This window comes from Nyctibius grandis, chromosome 32, assembly GCF_013368605.1.
Source record: "Nyctibius grandis isolate bNycGra1 chromosome 32, bNycGra1.pri, whole genome shotgun sequence".
In the NCBI taxonomy this organism is placed as follows: domain Eukaryota; kingdom Metazoa; phylum Chordata; class Aves; order Nyctibiiformes; family Nyctibiidae; genus Nyctibius; species Nyctibius grandis.
Window position 1 is genome coordinate 1,056,560 of NC_090689.1, and position 12,467 is coordinate 1,069,026.

A 12,467-nucleotide genomic window follows, 5' to 3' on the forward strand; every position below is an offset into this window, starting at 1 on the left:
TGTGATTTCAGGTAACATGATCTGCAGGTGTGCTTCATCTCAGATGTCTGGTTACCACAAGAGTCAGGAAACAAACTCCTAGTCGAATCTACTGCAACCCACTGCATAAACCACAACACGTGCTCTTGGTTTTTTTCCTTTAAAGGAAGAGAGAGGAGGGGAAAAAAAAGCATAATTTTTCCCTCCACCAAAAAAACCCAAACATGGCCATTTATTTTTCTTTCTTGTGATATTAAAAAAAGACAAAAAAGTTGTTTTGTTTTAAATGATTTTTAAAAAATTCTTCTCGTTTTACAATAAAAATTGAGTATTTGAATGCCTTTAAGATGAATGAAGTTTTTAAGAATACTGAATAACTAGCAAACAAGAATTCAAAGTGAACAAGCTGACTGACATGGTAAGGTAGTAGTTGCACTGTACAAGTTTTTTATTCTAATGTAAGACACTGTTTTGATTTAAAAAAAAATATACACTGAATGCCAAAATTCAATAGTAATCAAGCTAATGACACACACAAAAAAAGGCCTGAGTGGCCTCAAAAATCAGCCAGCAAAAACAGGAACTGAGTCGGACACGAGACTCATGATTGTTAAGTAAAGCAAAACAAACCCAAACCAAACCAAGCAGCGAAAAGGAACACCTTTAAACTGTGCAGAAGTCTTTAGGTAACCTTTTTGTAAGTGAAAAGGTCACCTAAAAGGGCACACACCCACTGCAGGGGGGGGGGGGGGAAAAGTGCTGCATACTATCATTGATCTATGTGAAAAAGGCAACACTCCTCTCTCGGTTTCACTACTATTTTTACACGCATTCAAGTTTTGTTTAAGAAAAACAGAATAAAAGCCGCAGTCATTGCACACATCCTGATCCTGTGTTTCAAGGGCTCCCGGGGGTTCAGCCAACTGCCCGCGAATCTGAACCTCGCAAACAGGGCGCAGGGACAGCCGGGCTGGCACCGCGACCCGGCAGACCCCCTCTGCCCCGGGGAACGGGGATGTTCGGTACGTGACGACGCGGGGCTCGCACCAACGCCCGAACGCGGCCATCCGGAGCCGGGCGCGTTACCGAGGCTCCCGCAGAGCGAGTACGCGCGAGACCCGCGCCCCCAGCCCCAGAACCGCCCGGGGAGCCGCGGCCGCGCTGCCCGCGGCCCAGGGACGGACCCTGCTTCTCCCCGCGCCCCGCGGGCAGCTGCCGGCACGCACAGCGTTATCCCGAGACATTCCGGCGTCGTTGCTCCCCCGTTTTGCTACAGAAGGGAACAGCGCGTCACCCAGACTAAACCCACGACAAACCCAAACCAACGCGGCAAAGCAAAGGCGCGGGCCGGTGCGAGGGGCCGCCCCGCGGGGCTGGAGGCGGCTGCACCAGCACAAAATGGCAGCGCCTGGCGGGGGCGGACGCGGTTCCCAGCCCGGGGCAAGCACCTGTACCAAGCACGACAAAACACACGGGAAACCACCGCCTCCCGCAGGCACCGGCAAGGCGGGCGTCTAACGCCAGTGCTGCAGCGGGCCGGCCCCACGGCCGCCAGGAGAAGCCCGGAGGCGGCAGCAGGCCGGAGCCCACCCCGCCGGCCGGCCCCGCCATGGCACAACACTGCCCCCCGCTTCCGCCAGCGGCCGCCGGGAGCCCGCCCCCGCGCTGACACGGTGCGCATGCGCAGTGCAGCCACCTCCCAGCCCGGTGCCGATGCACGGAGCCGCTGCGCGCATGCGCGCCCTCCAGCTCACCTTCACCCCGAGCCGCCTTAGCGACAGTCCCCCCCCCGCGTCCTGCCCAATCCGCGGGCGGCCGCGCGCCGCGGCCCCGCCTCCCCCCGCCGGCCCGCCCAATCCGCGGCCGCAGGGACCCCCCGCCGCCGCCGCCCGGGGGGCGCGGGGAGACCCGCGTTACGGAACGGCCCCGGGAGGGCCGGGGGCACCGGGCACCCCCCAGCCCCGCTCCGCCGGCCGGGCCGAGCGCGCCGCAGCGCACCGCCCGCCGGGCCCCGCTGCCCGCACGGGGGGGGGACACACGACACACGGACACGACACACACAGCCGACAGGTCCCGGGGCACTCGCGCTGCCCGCGGCCCTTCCCCGCCATGGCACCGCCGCGGCGATCGCCCCGCGCTGCCCGGCACGGCCGGGGACGCGCTGTCCCCACCGCGGCGGCTAACGGTTCCGGCCGGCCCCGCGTCCCGGCCCCGCGTCCCGGCCCCGCAGCAGCCGCGCCTCGGCGGGGCCCCGCGCCCTCCCCGGGGGCTCCCGGCCCGCCGCGGGGTCCCCGCCGCCGCCCGAGCCCCGCGCCCGCAGCGCGGCTCCGCGCCCCCGAGCCGTCCCGCTGCCCCGCACTCACAGCCGGGAACGGGCCCCGCCGCGCTGCGCCCCGCGGCAGCTGCCGCCCGGGGGCCGTCTGGTCGGGTGGGGAGCGGAGCGGAGCGGTGCGATCGGTGCGGTGCGGCGAGCCCGGGCCTCTCCGCCGCAGCCGCCGGTCGCGCTGCCAGCGCCGCTCAAAACAAAGGGGCCGGCGGGGCATGTGACCTCCGAGCCACCGCACATGATGTCACGGCGGCCCGCGCGGCCCTGGGAGCTGTAGTCCCGCCGCCCCGCCCGCAGACGCGGGTGCCGCTGCCCGGGGGCGCGGGGCACCGGCGCTCTGCGCTGCACCGCGGCTGCGGCGGCGTGCGGGGGGGACCGGGGACACACGGCAAAGGGACGCGGAGGGGACGGGAGAGCCCCTGGCACCAAGAGCGCTGCAAGGCAGCAGCCTTTGTCCCTGCGAGCTCGTACCGCCCGCCTGCCGTTCGCCGGGAGCGTGGCGGGACACGCGGCCCCGTGCTCCTGACCGGACCCTCGGGGTGAGCGCGGAGAGGTTCAGGCGAGGAGGAAGCGGTGCGTGGGGACGGCACCTCTCACAGCGACGCTCCTCTGTGCCCGCTCTGGGGAGCCCAACCAGAAACCCCCACCAAGAGCCACCTCCCAGACTAACGAACACACCGGGGCTCTGTGTAGTTTTTCAGTGTACGTGACCACAGTAGGAACTGTTACACAACATCAATCAAAAGAGGACCTTCATCTACCTGAGCTACAGCTTCACCTAATTAATATCCAATTTCCCACCGACAAAGCTTTTTGCCAGTTCCTATTCAACAGTAACACAAAACGGGGTGCGCCTTTCCCTGCTCACCGCAGAAAGGCAAGGTTAGTTTTCAGCTGGGACGTGGAGAGCACTGCTGTCGCAGCTGGAGGTCACAGCGGTGGCAGCCAGTCAACTGCAAATATAAAAGCAGGACCCTGGTGTCATCGCCGTGCAATTTCAAGAGCAGGTCTGTGCCTGTCCTGGAGTCCAAATTCACTTCATATCCAAACTATTTGGACACCGGCCCATGCTCCAACACAGGCTGATGGAACATGCCTGGGAGTATGGAAATTTATTTTTGCTCTGCCCTTTAGCATAAGCAAACTTGCAAGTACATAATGCAGAGTAGCGAGGCAAAGGCAGGGACATGCATGCTGAAATTAAGTTCATTACCGGGTACTAAATGAGGCCTTATGCGAGGCTGTGGAGCTGATGTAGGCAGGTAACTGGCTGCATTCTCCTTCCTAGAAGGATGACCTCTCCCTCCCGCCCCTTACCGCTGAGGGAAAGGAAGAAATAGCAATTCTTTGATTAGCTGCCACCTTCTTGGCTCTCCTAAATGCTAGATATCAATCCCAGGCATAATATATCTCTACCTTTTAGTGAATTTACACAATCTTCTGACCTCAGGATGTTCTTCCTTTGGCCTCCTTTGGCCCTCCCCGGGCAGCGCATGCAGCCTTGTGCTCTTTGCAGTAGCTGACGGTGCTCCTTCGCTGACACTATCAGAAGACCAGCATGTGCTCAGGACTCCAGGACTGATCTTCTCTAGAGCAAACTAGTCTCAGATTTTCATAGGCTAAACAAGCTCTGCTTTTCCCTGGGGCCAGGTAAATTGCAGCTTTGCAAAACAGAATTACTAATTAAAAGGCTAAGTTTCTGAAAACAGACTGAAAATGTCAATTGATTTTGGTATATAAATTGTTTTCATGACGATCTTAAACAATTGAAACCTTCAACCATTTTCCTGCTGAGCTTAACTGCTTAACAGATTTAATTACAAGTGAGACCGTTCAGTCAATTTTTCATCTTCTGGCTGGAAAAGCAAGAAGGACCCCAACAACATGAACAGCAAAGAGAAGATCAGCGGACAGTTAACCTTGTACAGTACAGTTGTGTTGCAATAACTTATTTCACCCACTGAATATAAAAAAGATTAATAACCTGAAAAGTCTTACTTGTTACAAAGAGATTGAATCTAAAAAGTATATGACCTAAGAAAAATGTTTTGCTTAAAATAGATCTCTTATCTGATATATCCTCTCGTCTGCCCCAGTCCTTTGAATCTGTGACTCTTGGGGTCAACACAACTCTGCAGAGTTCACTTCAGAAAACGCAAACGGGATTAAAGGAAAAAAATTAAAAGAGGGTCAAGTTATCTCCAAATTGGCTTGAAGGAGCTATCTGAAAGGAGTGTGTTTACTCCAATAAAAACTGCACGTGGCAAAAATACCTCGTGTGAAGAGGGTAAATGGAGCATTTAAAAGGAAAATACTAATTAAAAATACTCATTGAGCAATGAATTGTTTCATAATGTGCACATGTATGCATGCAGTCACATTCAGGCACTTCAGTTCTGAAAGCCAACGTCACCGAGGATGTCTGAAATTAAGGATACTTGAGTTGCTACTACATCCTACTGGTCTTCATTCCTCTGCTAGCAGGGGGATTGGCTGTTCTTCCTCAAGCTGCGCTGAGCATTTCTCTCAAAATAAGCAGTTACACGCTGCCTGAGAAGCTGAAGCCAATTATTAAAGATTACTCATTTCTGTGAAGCTTTGTTAATACTTTTTAACAATGTAAAGTACTTGCAAAGCATTTAGGCCAATATTTTCTGAAGAGGTCAGTGATTTTGGAGATTCTGAAGGCATCTTCAGGGCACTGGAAAGGTTAAAACCTAAAATTAGAAGCCTGCGTGAAAATTTTGGCGTGCATCCACCGATGTTGATGTGTTTTTCTGGTGGTGTTGAATTCGAATACCACCACCGTCGGGCACTTCTCAGACACATTTCAATGATGCAGTGTGCCACCTAAACGGGTCCGTGCATTCCTCCAGATAAAGACATGAACTGTTTTGGGAAGTCGTGTGCCAATATGCTCCTGAGAATTTTCCTCTGCTGTGGGGAGCGTTGTAACTCCGTACTGGATTTTTCTAAAATTAAGCAAAACCCAGACGGTTTTCAAGTAGTTCATACACACAGAAAACAAACCCAAAGAAAGTCTATGATTTCTTTTTAGTAGCTATTTACTGCTAATGGACACCTGTGCTAACCAGTCTGGGGCAGGGCCGGGAGCTGAATGCAGAAGAGATGAAGGTGAGCTGCAGCAACCGCGAGCTGGAAGCTGACCAGGAATACGAAGGGAGAGGACAGTCTAAGTGCCACATCCCTTACCCTGATCGCTGATCAGAGAGGAGAGAGCGACATTAAACTGCGAACAACATTAAAAACCCTGAATGCAACATGGGGATTGTATCACCGAATAAAAGAGAGAATTTAGGCATTTAAGATGAGGACAAGTGCAGGCTAATGACTGACAACGAATAAACAACATAAGGAACGTTAGGAAGAGCTGTGCAACGAATGGAGCAGAGATGAAACAAATCCTTCTCAGCACAAGGAGGGAGAACAGATTCTGACGTTGCTAGAAAAAGTTTTAGTGGACAGAAAGCTTCAAAATGCGATGTTGTTGAGTGACAACATCATTGCAGACCCTGACGCAAGCAGGCACAAAACGTAATGACAGAAGCCACTCAGCAGGATTACAAACACTAGTCAGTCCTGAGCAAAAGGAAAGGTGACGGTAATAGAAATTTGTGAGGAAGAGCCAAAGAGTGAGTTCAGTAACTATTGAGGAATTTGCTTTTTGAGTATGCCAGGAAAAAGCGCTAAGGTGCAGTAAGTGGCAAGGAAGAGGTGTATGGAAATAGCATTAAAAAGAAGAGGCTGGATTTAAATGAGGATGCAAGTACAGCAAAGTATCTTCATGTGACAAAATACCTCTCAAAGAAATACAGAGAACACAGCAAAACTTGCTAAAATCCTTCCCTGGACTTTGAACTAACTTTCCCCATCATCCTGCCAAAAGCCCTGTGGGTCATCGACTAGAGCTGGTCTGCTGGGATCATCAGCAGGTAGAAGCATTTCGGGTGGAAGGCACTTTTCCAGGACTGACTCTTTTCAGCCTCTCCTCTTCCCCTCGCCTGTTTGAAATGGCAACCGCACCAGGAAATGTCACCTGCAACACGGATTGCTGCCCTGGCAAACCAGGACTCCCTCTCCCCAGACACCTCTCACCCATCTTTTCCATCTTCACTGCCTCCTGGCTGACTCTGTAGATCCCCCTTTCCTCTGGCCCTGTGCGCTGCACGTCCTAACCCTTTGCTCAGGCTGGCAGTGCTTCCCTGGGTGTCCATCTGCAGTGGTGAGGCGGCAGGATGAGCGCAGGCCCTGTCACGGGGAATGAAACAGGGCATCCTCTCCAGCCAAGCGCCGTGCTCGTCCCCGCACGCCCAGTGCCGGGACTGGGTGCCGTCCCACCGCCTGCATGCTCAGTGCTCGCTCCTGCTCAGCCGGGGAGACACTGGGATCACAGCGCGTGTGCACTTGACTTACACACAAAACCCACCTGGCAAAACATCAGTAACGTGTTCACTGATGCGGCCCTGCGATTAGCATTGCACGTCCCCCTGTACACGCCGGTCCTCACTGGCCGGCCCATGTTCCTGGCCCATGCAAATCCCCTCTCTTCCCGCTCATCCCAGTAGCCGTTCAGCGCTGTAAGCGCCTCAAAACAAGGCCCGTGCCAACAGTGCTCCTGTGCACAAAGCGTGTGTCTACTTTTTCCGCCCAGTATCTCCCATCTCCCAAGCCTGGGAGACGACTATGGGAGTGTAATTGCAGAGCTGAGAAGAACAAACATTGCATCACTGCTGCTATAAACACGGAACTATTTCTTTCTTTACAGCACTTTCAGTATCGAGACACCATGAAACCAGTGCCTAACCAAGGGAGACAGAGACGGAGTCTGCGGGTGTTCGTCTGGTTCTGCTCTTCGGGGAGGAATAAGAAGCAAAGAAATAAAAGTTGTCTGAGTCCTTGTTGGCCACACCGGCGAAGACTTGCAGGGGGTTGTTCTTGCAGAACGGCAGACAGAGGAGACGTGCAGGCACTAACGTAGCAAAAGAGTGAGGGAGCTACCTGCAAAAACAGTGCCCCAAGCTGATGTGGTGTTATCGCCGTGTTCCCACCCAGCCCCGTAACCTCAAGCCCAACCACAGCCCCACAATTGTTCGCATCAAGTATTTTCTCACAACAGTGTTTTTTCACACATCCCTACGCCACAGGCCTTCCCTTTATGCCACGCCACCACACAGCACCCTGCTGCACTACTCCAGCTCTGCCCTTCAGCCACACTTAATAGCTCTCTCCTCAAACCGTTTGCCAATGCCAGGACCAATTAATAGGCAGGAGCATTGCACCTCTTCATCTCTGAGACCTTCAGGCATTTCACAAGTTAAATAAATTCTTTCTCCAACCTGATGACCGTGAAAAGCTTTGTCTGCCAGTGAAGCAGAAAACAGGCAGGTTTCAAATAAACATTATTTTGACCTGGCACGTGCATGCCGCTCTCCCAGATTTGGAGACCTCCATGCTTGCAGATCCATGCCACCAGCCTCTTCTGGTGCAGTACACACCCCTCTGGCAATGGGCTGAGGAATAGACCCTAAGTTTACAGGTCAGCTTGGACTAATACCCTTGCTACCCCTCGTAGTGACTGTGGGACAGCAAGCTTCCAGCTGCAGGACCAGCCACCCTGCACGCCGAGGAGGTCCTCGCACTGATGTGCTGCTGCTGCGCCTTAGGGGTGATGCTTGGGCAAATTTCTAGATGACTTTTGCCATCTTAAAATTTTGGCTACCCCCTCACTTTGGTCATCAACAAAGCTTCATCAGGTAAAGTTAATCCAGGAAGAGTTAGTTCACCAGGAGCTCTGTGATTTCTTCCTCCTGTGCTTGCAGCCAGATGTGCTGAATGGCACAACACCTGCTTTCCAAGGCACACGCAGCTGCTTCTCCGTTACCAGCACTGTGGGGCAAAGCAATTTCTCTCCAAGCTGACTGACAGAACTTGGCTCTCAAAGGATGGAGGAATCATGGGATGCCAGAAGGACAACTGGCAAGTCTGTCCTCAAATTCCAGGCTTCCTGCACCCAGCAGAGCAGCACAGAAAAAAGCCCCCAACTATCCAGAAATCACTGGTGGGACTCACCAGCCCGGCATTCCCAGCCTGAATGCTGCTGCCTTGTCCAAAAGCGGTGGCTGCCCTGGGCCTGGACGGTCGGGGAGGGATGTGGAAACAGCTGCTGTGCCGATGCAGCTGCTTGGGAGCGGCACCCAAAATCCCAGCCCGGATCAACAGCCCGGTCACCCCCTCCTTTGTGAACAAGCTTTTGAGCACCTGCTCCGAGGTCTAAAATGGGACTGCTTCTGCACCCGAAATACTCCTATGGAAAAGAGTTGCGTGCTTCTCTAAGGAAAGCTCTCAGCTCTATTAAAATGCTAAGCCAGACTAAAGCAACTTCACATCACCGGTCCTGGACAAAGATTTGTCATACGACGACAGGAAAGAAAATGGTAGCCAAAGTAATCCCAGGAAAAACACACTCACTGAGGGTTTGCAGATTCCAGTGCAGTAGCTAAATCAACACGTTGTTTTGCCAAGAAAACATTGTGAAATCTGTGGTTTACTCTTTGATCCTAAGCCTTCCCTACCCATCTATTCACAAGCAGTATCATTAGACAGAAATGATTGTAAAACTAAGATTGGTTGGCGAGCTTCTGATAATAAACAGATGTTTTGTCATGTCACGGCCAGCTACTAGACTTTTCTGGCATACATTAGTACGGTACTGAACCTTGAGGAAAAAATGGAAGATGTCAAAAATTGCATATGGTATAACAGACTTTCTTGGCCTTTTTTATTAACATTTTTAAGTATAGGAGACAATATTTTGTAATTTTAAAAGGGGAAGAGAACTGAAATGAGGAACAGGTCATTACTGGAGGCAGGAAGCAATAAAAAGGTGAATACATGTCTCATTTCATTAGATGTTTGCTATATTTATATTATTTAATGTTTTTTCCCCTAAAATAAAATAAACCTAATAATGCCCATCTTTTTTCTAACGCAGAAACACACTAACAAGAGTATGAAATTCAGAAGCTCTTCTATCTTTCCCCAGGGCAGATATCATGGAAATGGAAATTGCACTGGAATATTAAAATTCTCCATTCTCTTTTTAATGGGAAAATTAATTTTTTTAATCAATATTGATTAGCAGAAAAATTTAAGTAGCGTTTCTAAAGTCAAAACTCCAAAGTTAGAAGTGACAAACTTTTAAAAGTTACCTGCTTTCCCAAGTCTGAGATGACTTTGGTCCCCTCTTTCTCCAATGTCTCACCTCCAAAATTTCCCACGTAGTCAGAAGCACCTCGGCTCCCTCCCCGGCGCTCAGTACCACTTAACGCAGCCGGCGAGCTGGGCTCCACCTCCTGGCCCTGATACCAGCACACGTATCTGCCACGGTTTCCAAATCCAAGGCGTCGCGGCGTCCCCGAGCTCCTCGCCTGGCCTGGTGCAGCTGTCCCAATGCCCCACATTCCAGACAGCTTCCCTGACGGATCGCACGGCCCCGGGCCTGACAGCTACCGGGAGCGTCCACAGCACCTCCCCGGGCTCGGCGCTCCCGCCAGCCCCAAGGCCTGCAGCAGCCACGCTCTAGAGCTCGGGGTATGTCAACGCTGTGAGGGGACCGCAGCCCGCGAGCTCGCGTGGGCACATCTTGCCCCGTGCTCTCGCAGCTTTCCCTGCACGCTCCTGCCCTGGGTTGGCCACAGCTGCCCGGCAGTGGGCACGGCCAGCGCTGGCTCTCCGGGCTGCCTGCTGCCGAGGGAGGCTAAAGCGTACGTGAGTCCTGGTGTGTCCAGCCAAGGAGCTTTCGGCCAGAGCTGGGCACCCACCCGCTGGGTGATGGAGACTGCAGGAGGACCAGCGTGGGCAGCGGGCTGGAGCCCTCGCGCCCCAGGAGCCTGGGCAGAGCAGAGCCGGGGGCACGTGTTCTCACAGAGCGTGGGGCTGCCTGGCCCGCATCGAACGGGAGGAGCGGGGCTTGGTCCAGAAAACAGTAACATGCTTTTCTGGCCACTCTGCTAGGAATCTGCTGTGTTCATAGGCACAAAGTTATGGCTGTGTTAAGCTAAGATTACTCTGATCAGCTTAAACAACAAACTAGCAAAGGCACAGGCTCCTAACAGCGTAACACCTTCAAGTGCGGTACACAGGCAGTTAAAGCGTGCGCAGCTAATTTCCCTTCCTCATGGGGAAATACTACAACTTTTTCAGCACTTCCTCTTTTTATATTTTAAACCATTGCACCTCACGCAGTACCTTCATTTGCATAAGGATATTAACAACTCACCTACACCGTTTCTAACTTTAGGTCATTCATAATTCAGTTACGTAACGTGCAACAACGATTTTTACTACTGGCGATAATTAGCAAAACCTACATTTCTACAGCGTAATCTCTGCTCAGATTAGTATTTTTCCACTTGCTCAGCTACTTAGCAAACAATCTGTCCACTTAATTCCTCCCCAGGCTGCAGGCAGCTGGGAGCTGTGAAGTAGGGCTCAGTCACGTTCCCGAGCTCCCCGGCGCACACCACACGGAGTTAGGATTAAAGACCCTTCCTACATCACTGATGTCATATTGTCTCAAAAGCTGTCTTAACGATGTTGCCTAAAGACCAGTTTCACACAAGTTTAGATTTCTTGCAAAAGAGACAATTAAGACACCCTGCTGAAAAATTGCAAAAGCTTCATTTTTTAACAGTATTTTAAAACTCTCTGAAACTCCAGCTGCTGTAACAATGGTGCAGAACTAGCTGAGCACTATAATCAATTTTTTTAAACTAATGTTCAGGTACATCAGACGTTCTCCATTCTTCTCACCATCAAACTGAAAGTTTAAAGGATAGCTGTGAGCTAAACAAAATAGCTGTGGAGGAAAAAAATAAACTGGAAATCAGACAGCCATATGTACTGGCTTTGTGCAGGAGAGCACGTGCGTGGAGGTGTATTAAGTCAAATTGCTCTTTGACCGACAGTTATGTATTTATTTTTTGAAAACATGTAAATTTCTGCTTCTTTCCAGTTTGCTTCTTTCCCCCAGACCGAGCAAGGCTGAGCTTTCAGCAGTCGGCTGCCAGAAAGCCGACTGATTCTGCCCTTCATTATGTCAGAAAAGGAGACACAAGAATTAATTATATAAATTTTGGGTTTCCAGTGAAAAACTCATGTTCCAAGAGTAGCAATATTTGCCAATGGCATCCTTATTTTTCAGATAATTAGACAAGCTAGTAAATGATGCCACATCAGCCAGCAGCAGGAACTATCTCGTATGGTGGTCAAAATAAATGACTGAGTCTGCGAGCTGCTGTGTGCACCACACAAAATCACAACTCCCTCTTGTAAAGTGTCCTGCTCCCTCCCCCTGTTACCATCTGTGGCAAAAAAAAATCTCATTTGGCTTCAGCCTGTTTACATTGGGCTTCGCTTGAACCTTTTCTTTTGCTTTGGGTCCATGTGGGTGTCTAGTCTGATAGACTTAGTCCTGCAGAGGAGGAAACAAAGGAGCCTGAGGGTAGTCAGCCAGTGGTGTGGATACGGAGCACACAGACCATGGCATTGGCTTCTCCTCTTGTGGTCCTCCCAAGTAATAGGTTGAGAGTCTTTACAACCCGAGTAGGAAATCTGTGTTGCAAACAAACAAAAGCCCATCGCAAGGAACGTAAGGACCTCGCTGATTCCAGGGCCAGCATTTCTAAGCTTCAGGCTGTCCAAAAACCAGAGCAAAATTCAGTCACAGCTCTGGAGCGTCACTCGGAGTGTGAACTCATCAGTCAGGTATGTGCGCACAGAAGTGGCTGAGATCGACAGCCCTTAATGAAAAATGGAAGTCAGCATGGCTTCGGACTTCAGTAAGATCTGAGAGTAGGTTTATTTCCCATGGTTTGGGGTCACACTGTCAGCATTTCACAGGGCCACTTAGCATAGTCTGTGAATAGACTCAAGAACTGAAGTTTCAGTCCAACCAATGTCCCTACCATTCATTAACATCAAGCACGTGCTGAAACACAGACCTCCACATAATTCACTATAAATGGCAGTTTCCTCCATTTCCCAGCTCTTTCCAAGCAGAACAGTTCTCCTTCATTTCAAGAGCTACTTTGGTGGTCGTTTTTTATCAAGCTGTGGAACAAGTGCCTGAACTATAGTGCTG

The 12,467-nt window shown here is 51.5% G+C and overlaps 1 protein-coding gene across 6 annotated transcripts in view; it reads right to left on the reverse strand.

Annotated features, from left to right (window-relative positions):
* KLHL24 (kelch like family member 24) overlaps positions 1-9,626 on the reverse strand; it is a 29,882-nt gene extending 20,256 nt beyond the window's left edge. For 2 of the 6 annotated variants that reach the window (XM_068421240.1, XM_068421237.1), the window contains exon 1: positions 2,343-2,477. The gene's annotated coding sequence lies outside the window, so the exon portion shown is untranslated. Of the gene's footprint in view, positions 1-1,427; positions 1,731-2,342; positions 2,478-9,534 lie in introns of those variants that run through there. The other 4 variants (XM_068421241.1, XM_068421242.1, XM_068421238.1 and 1 more) reach the window with 4 other exon arrangements.
* Between the last annotated feature and the right edge of the window lie 2,841 nt (positions 9,627-12,467).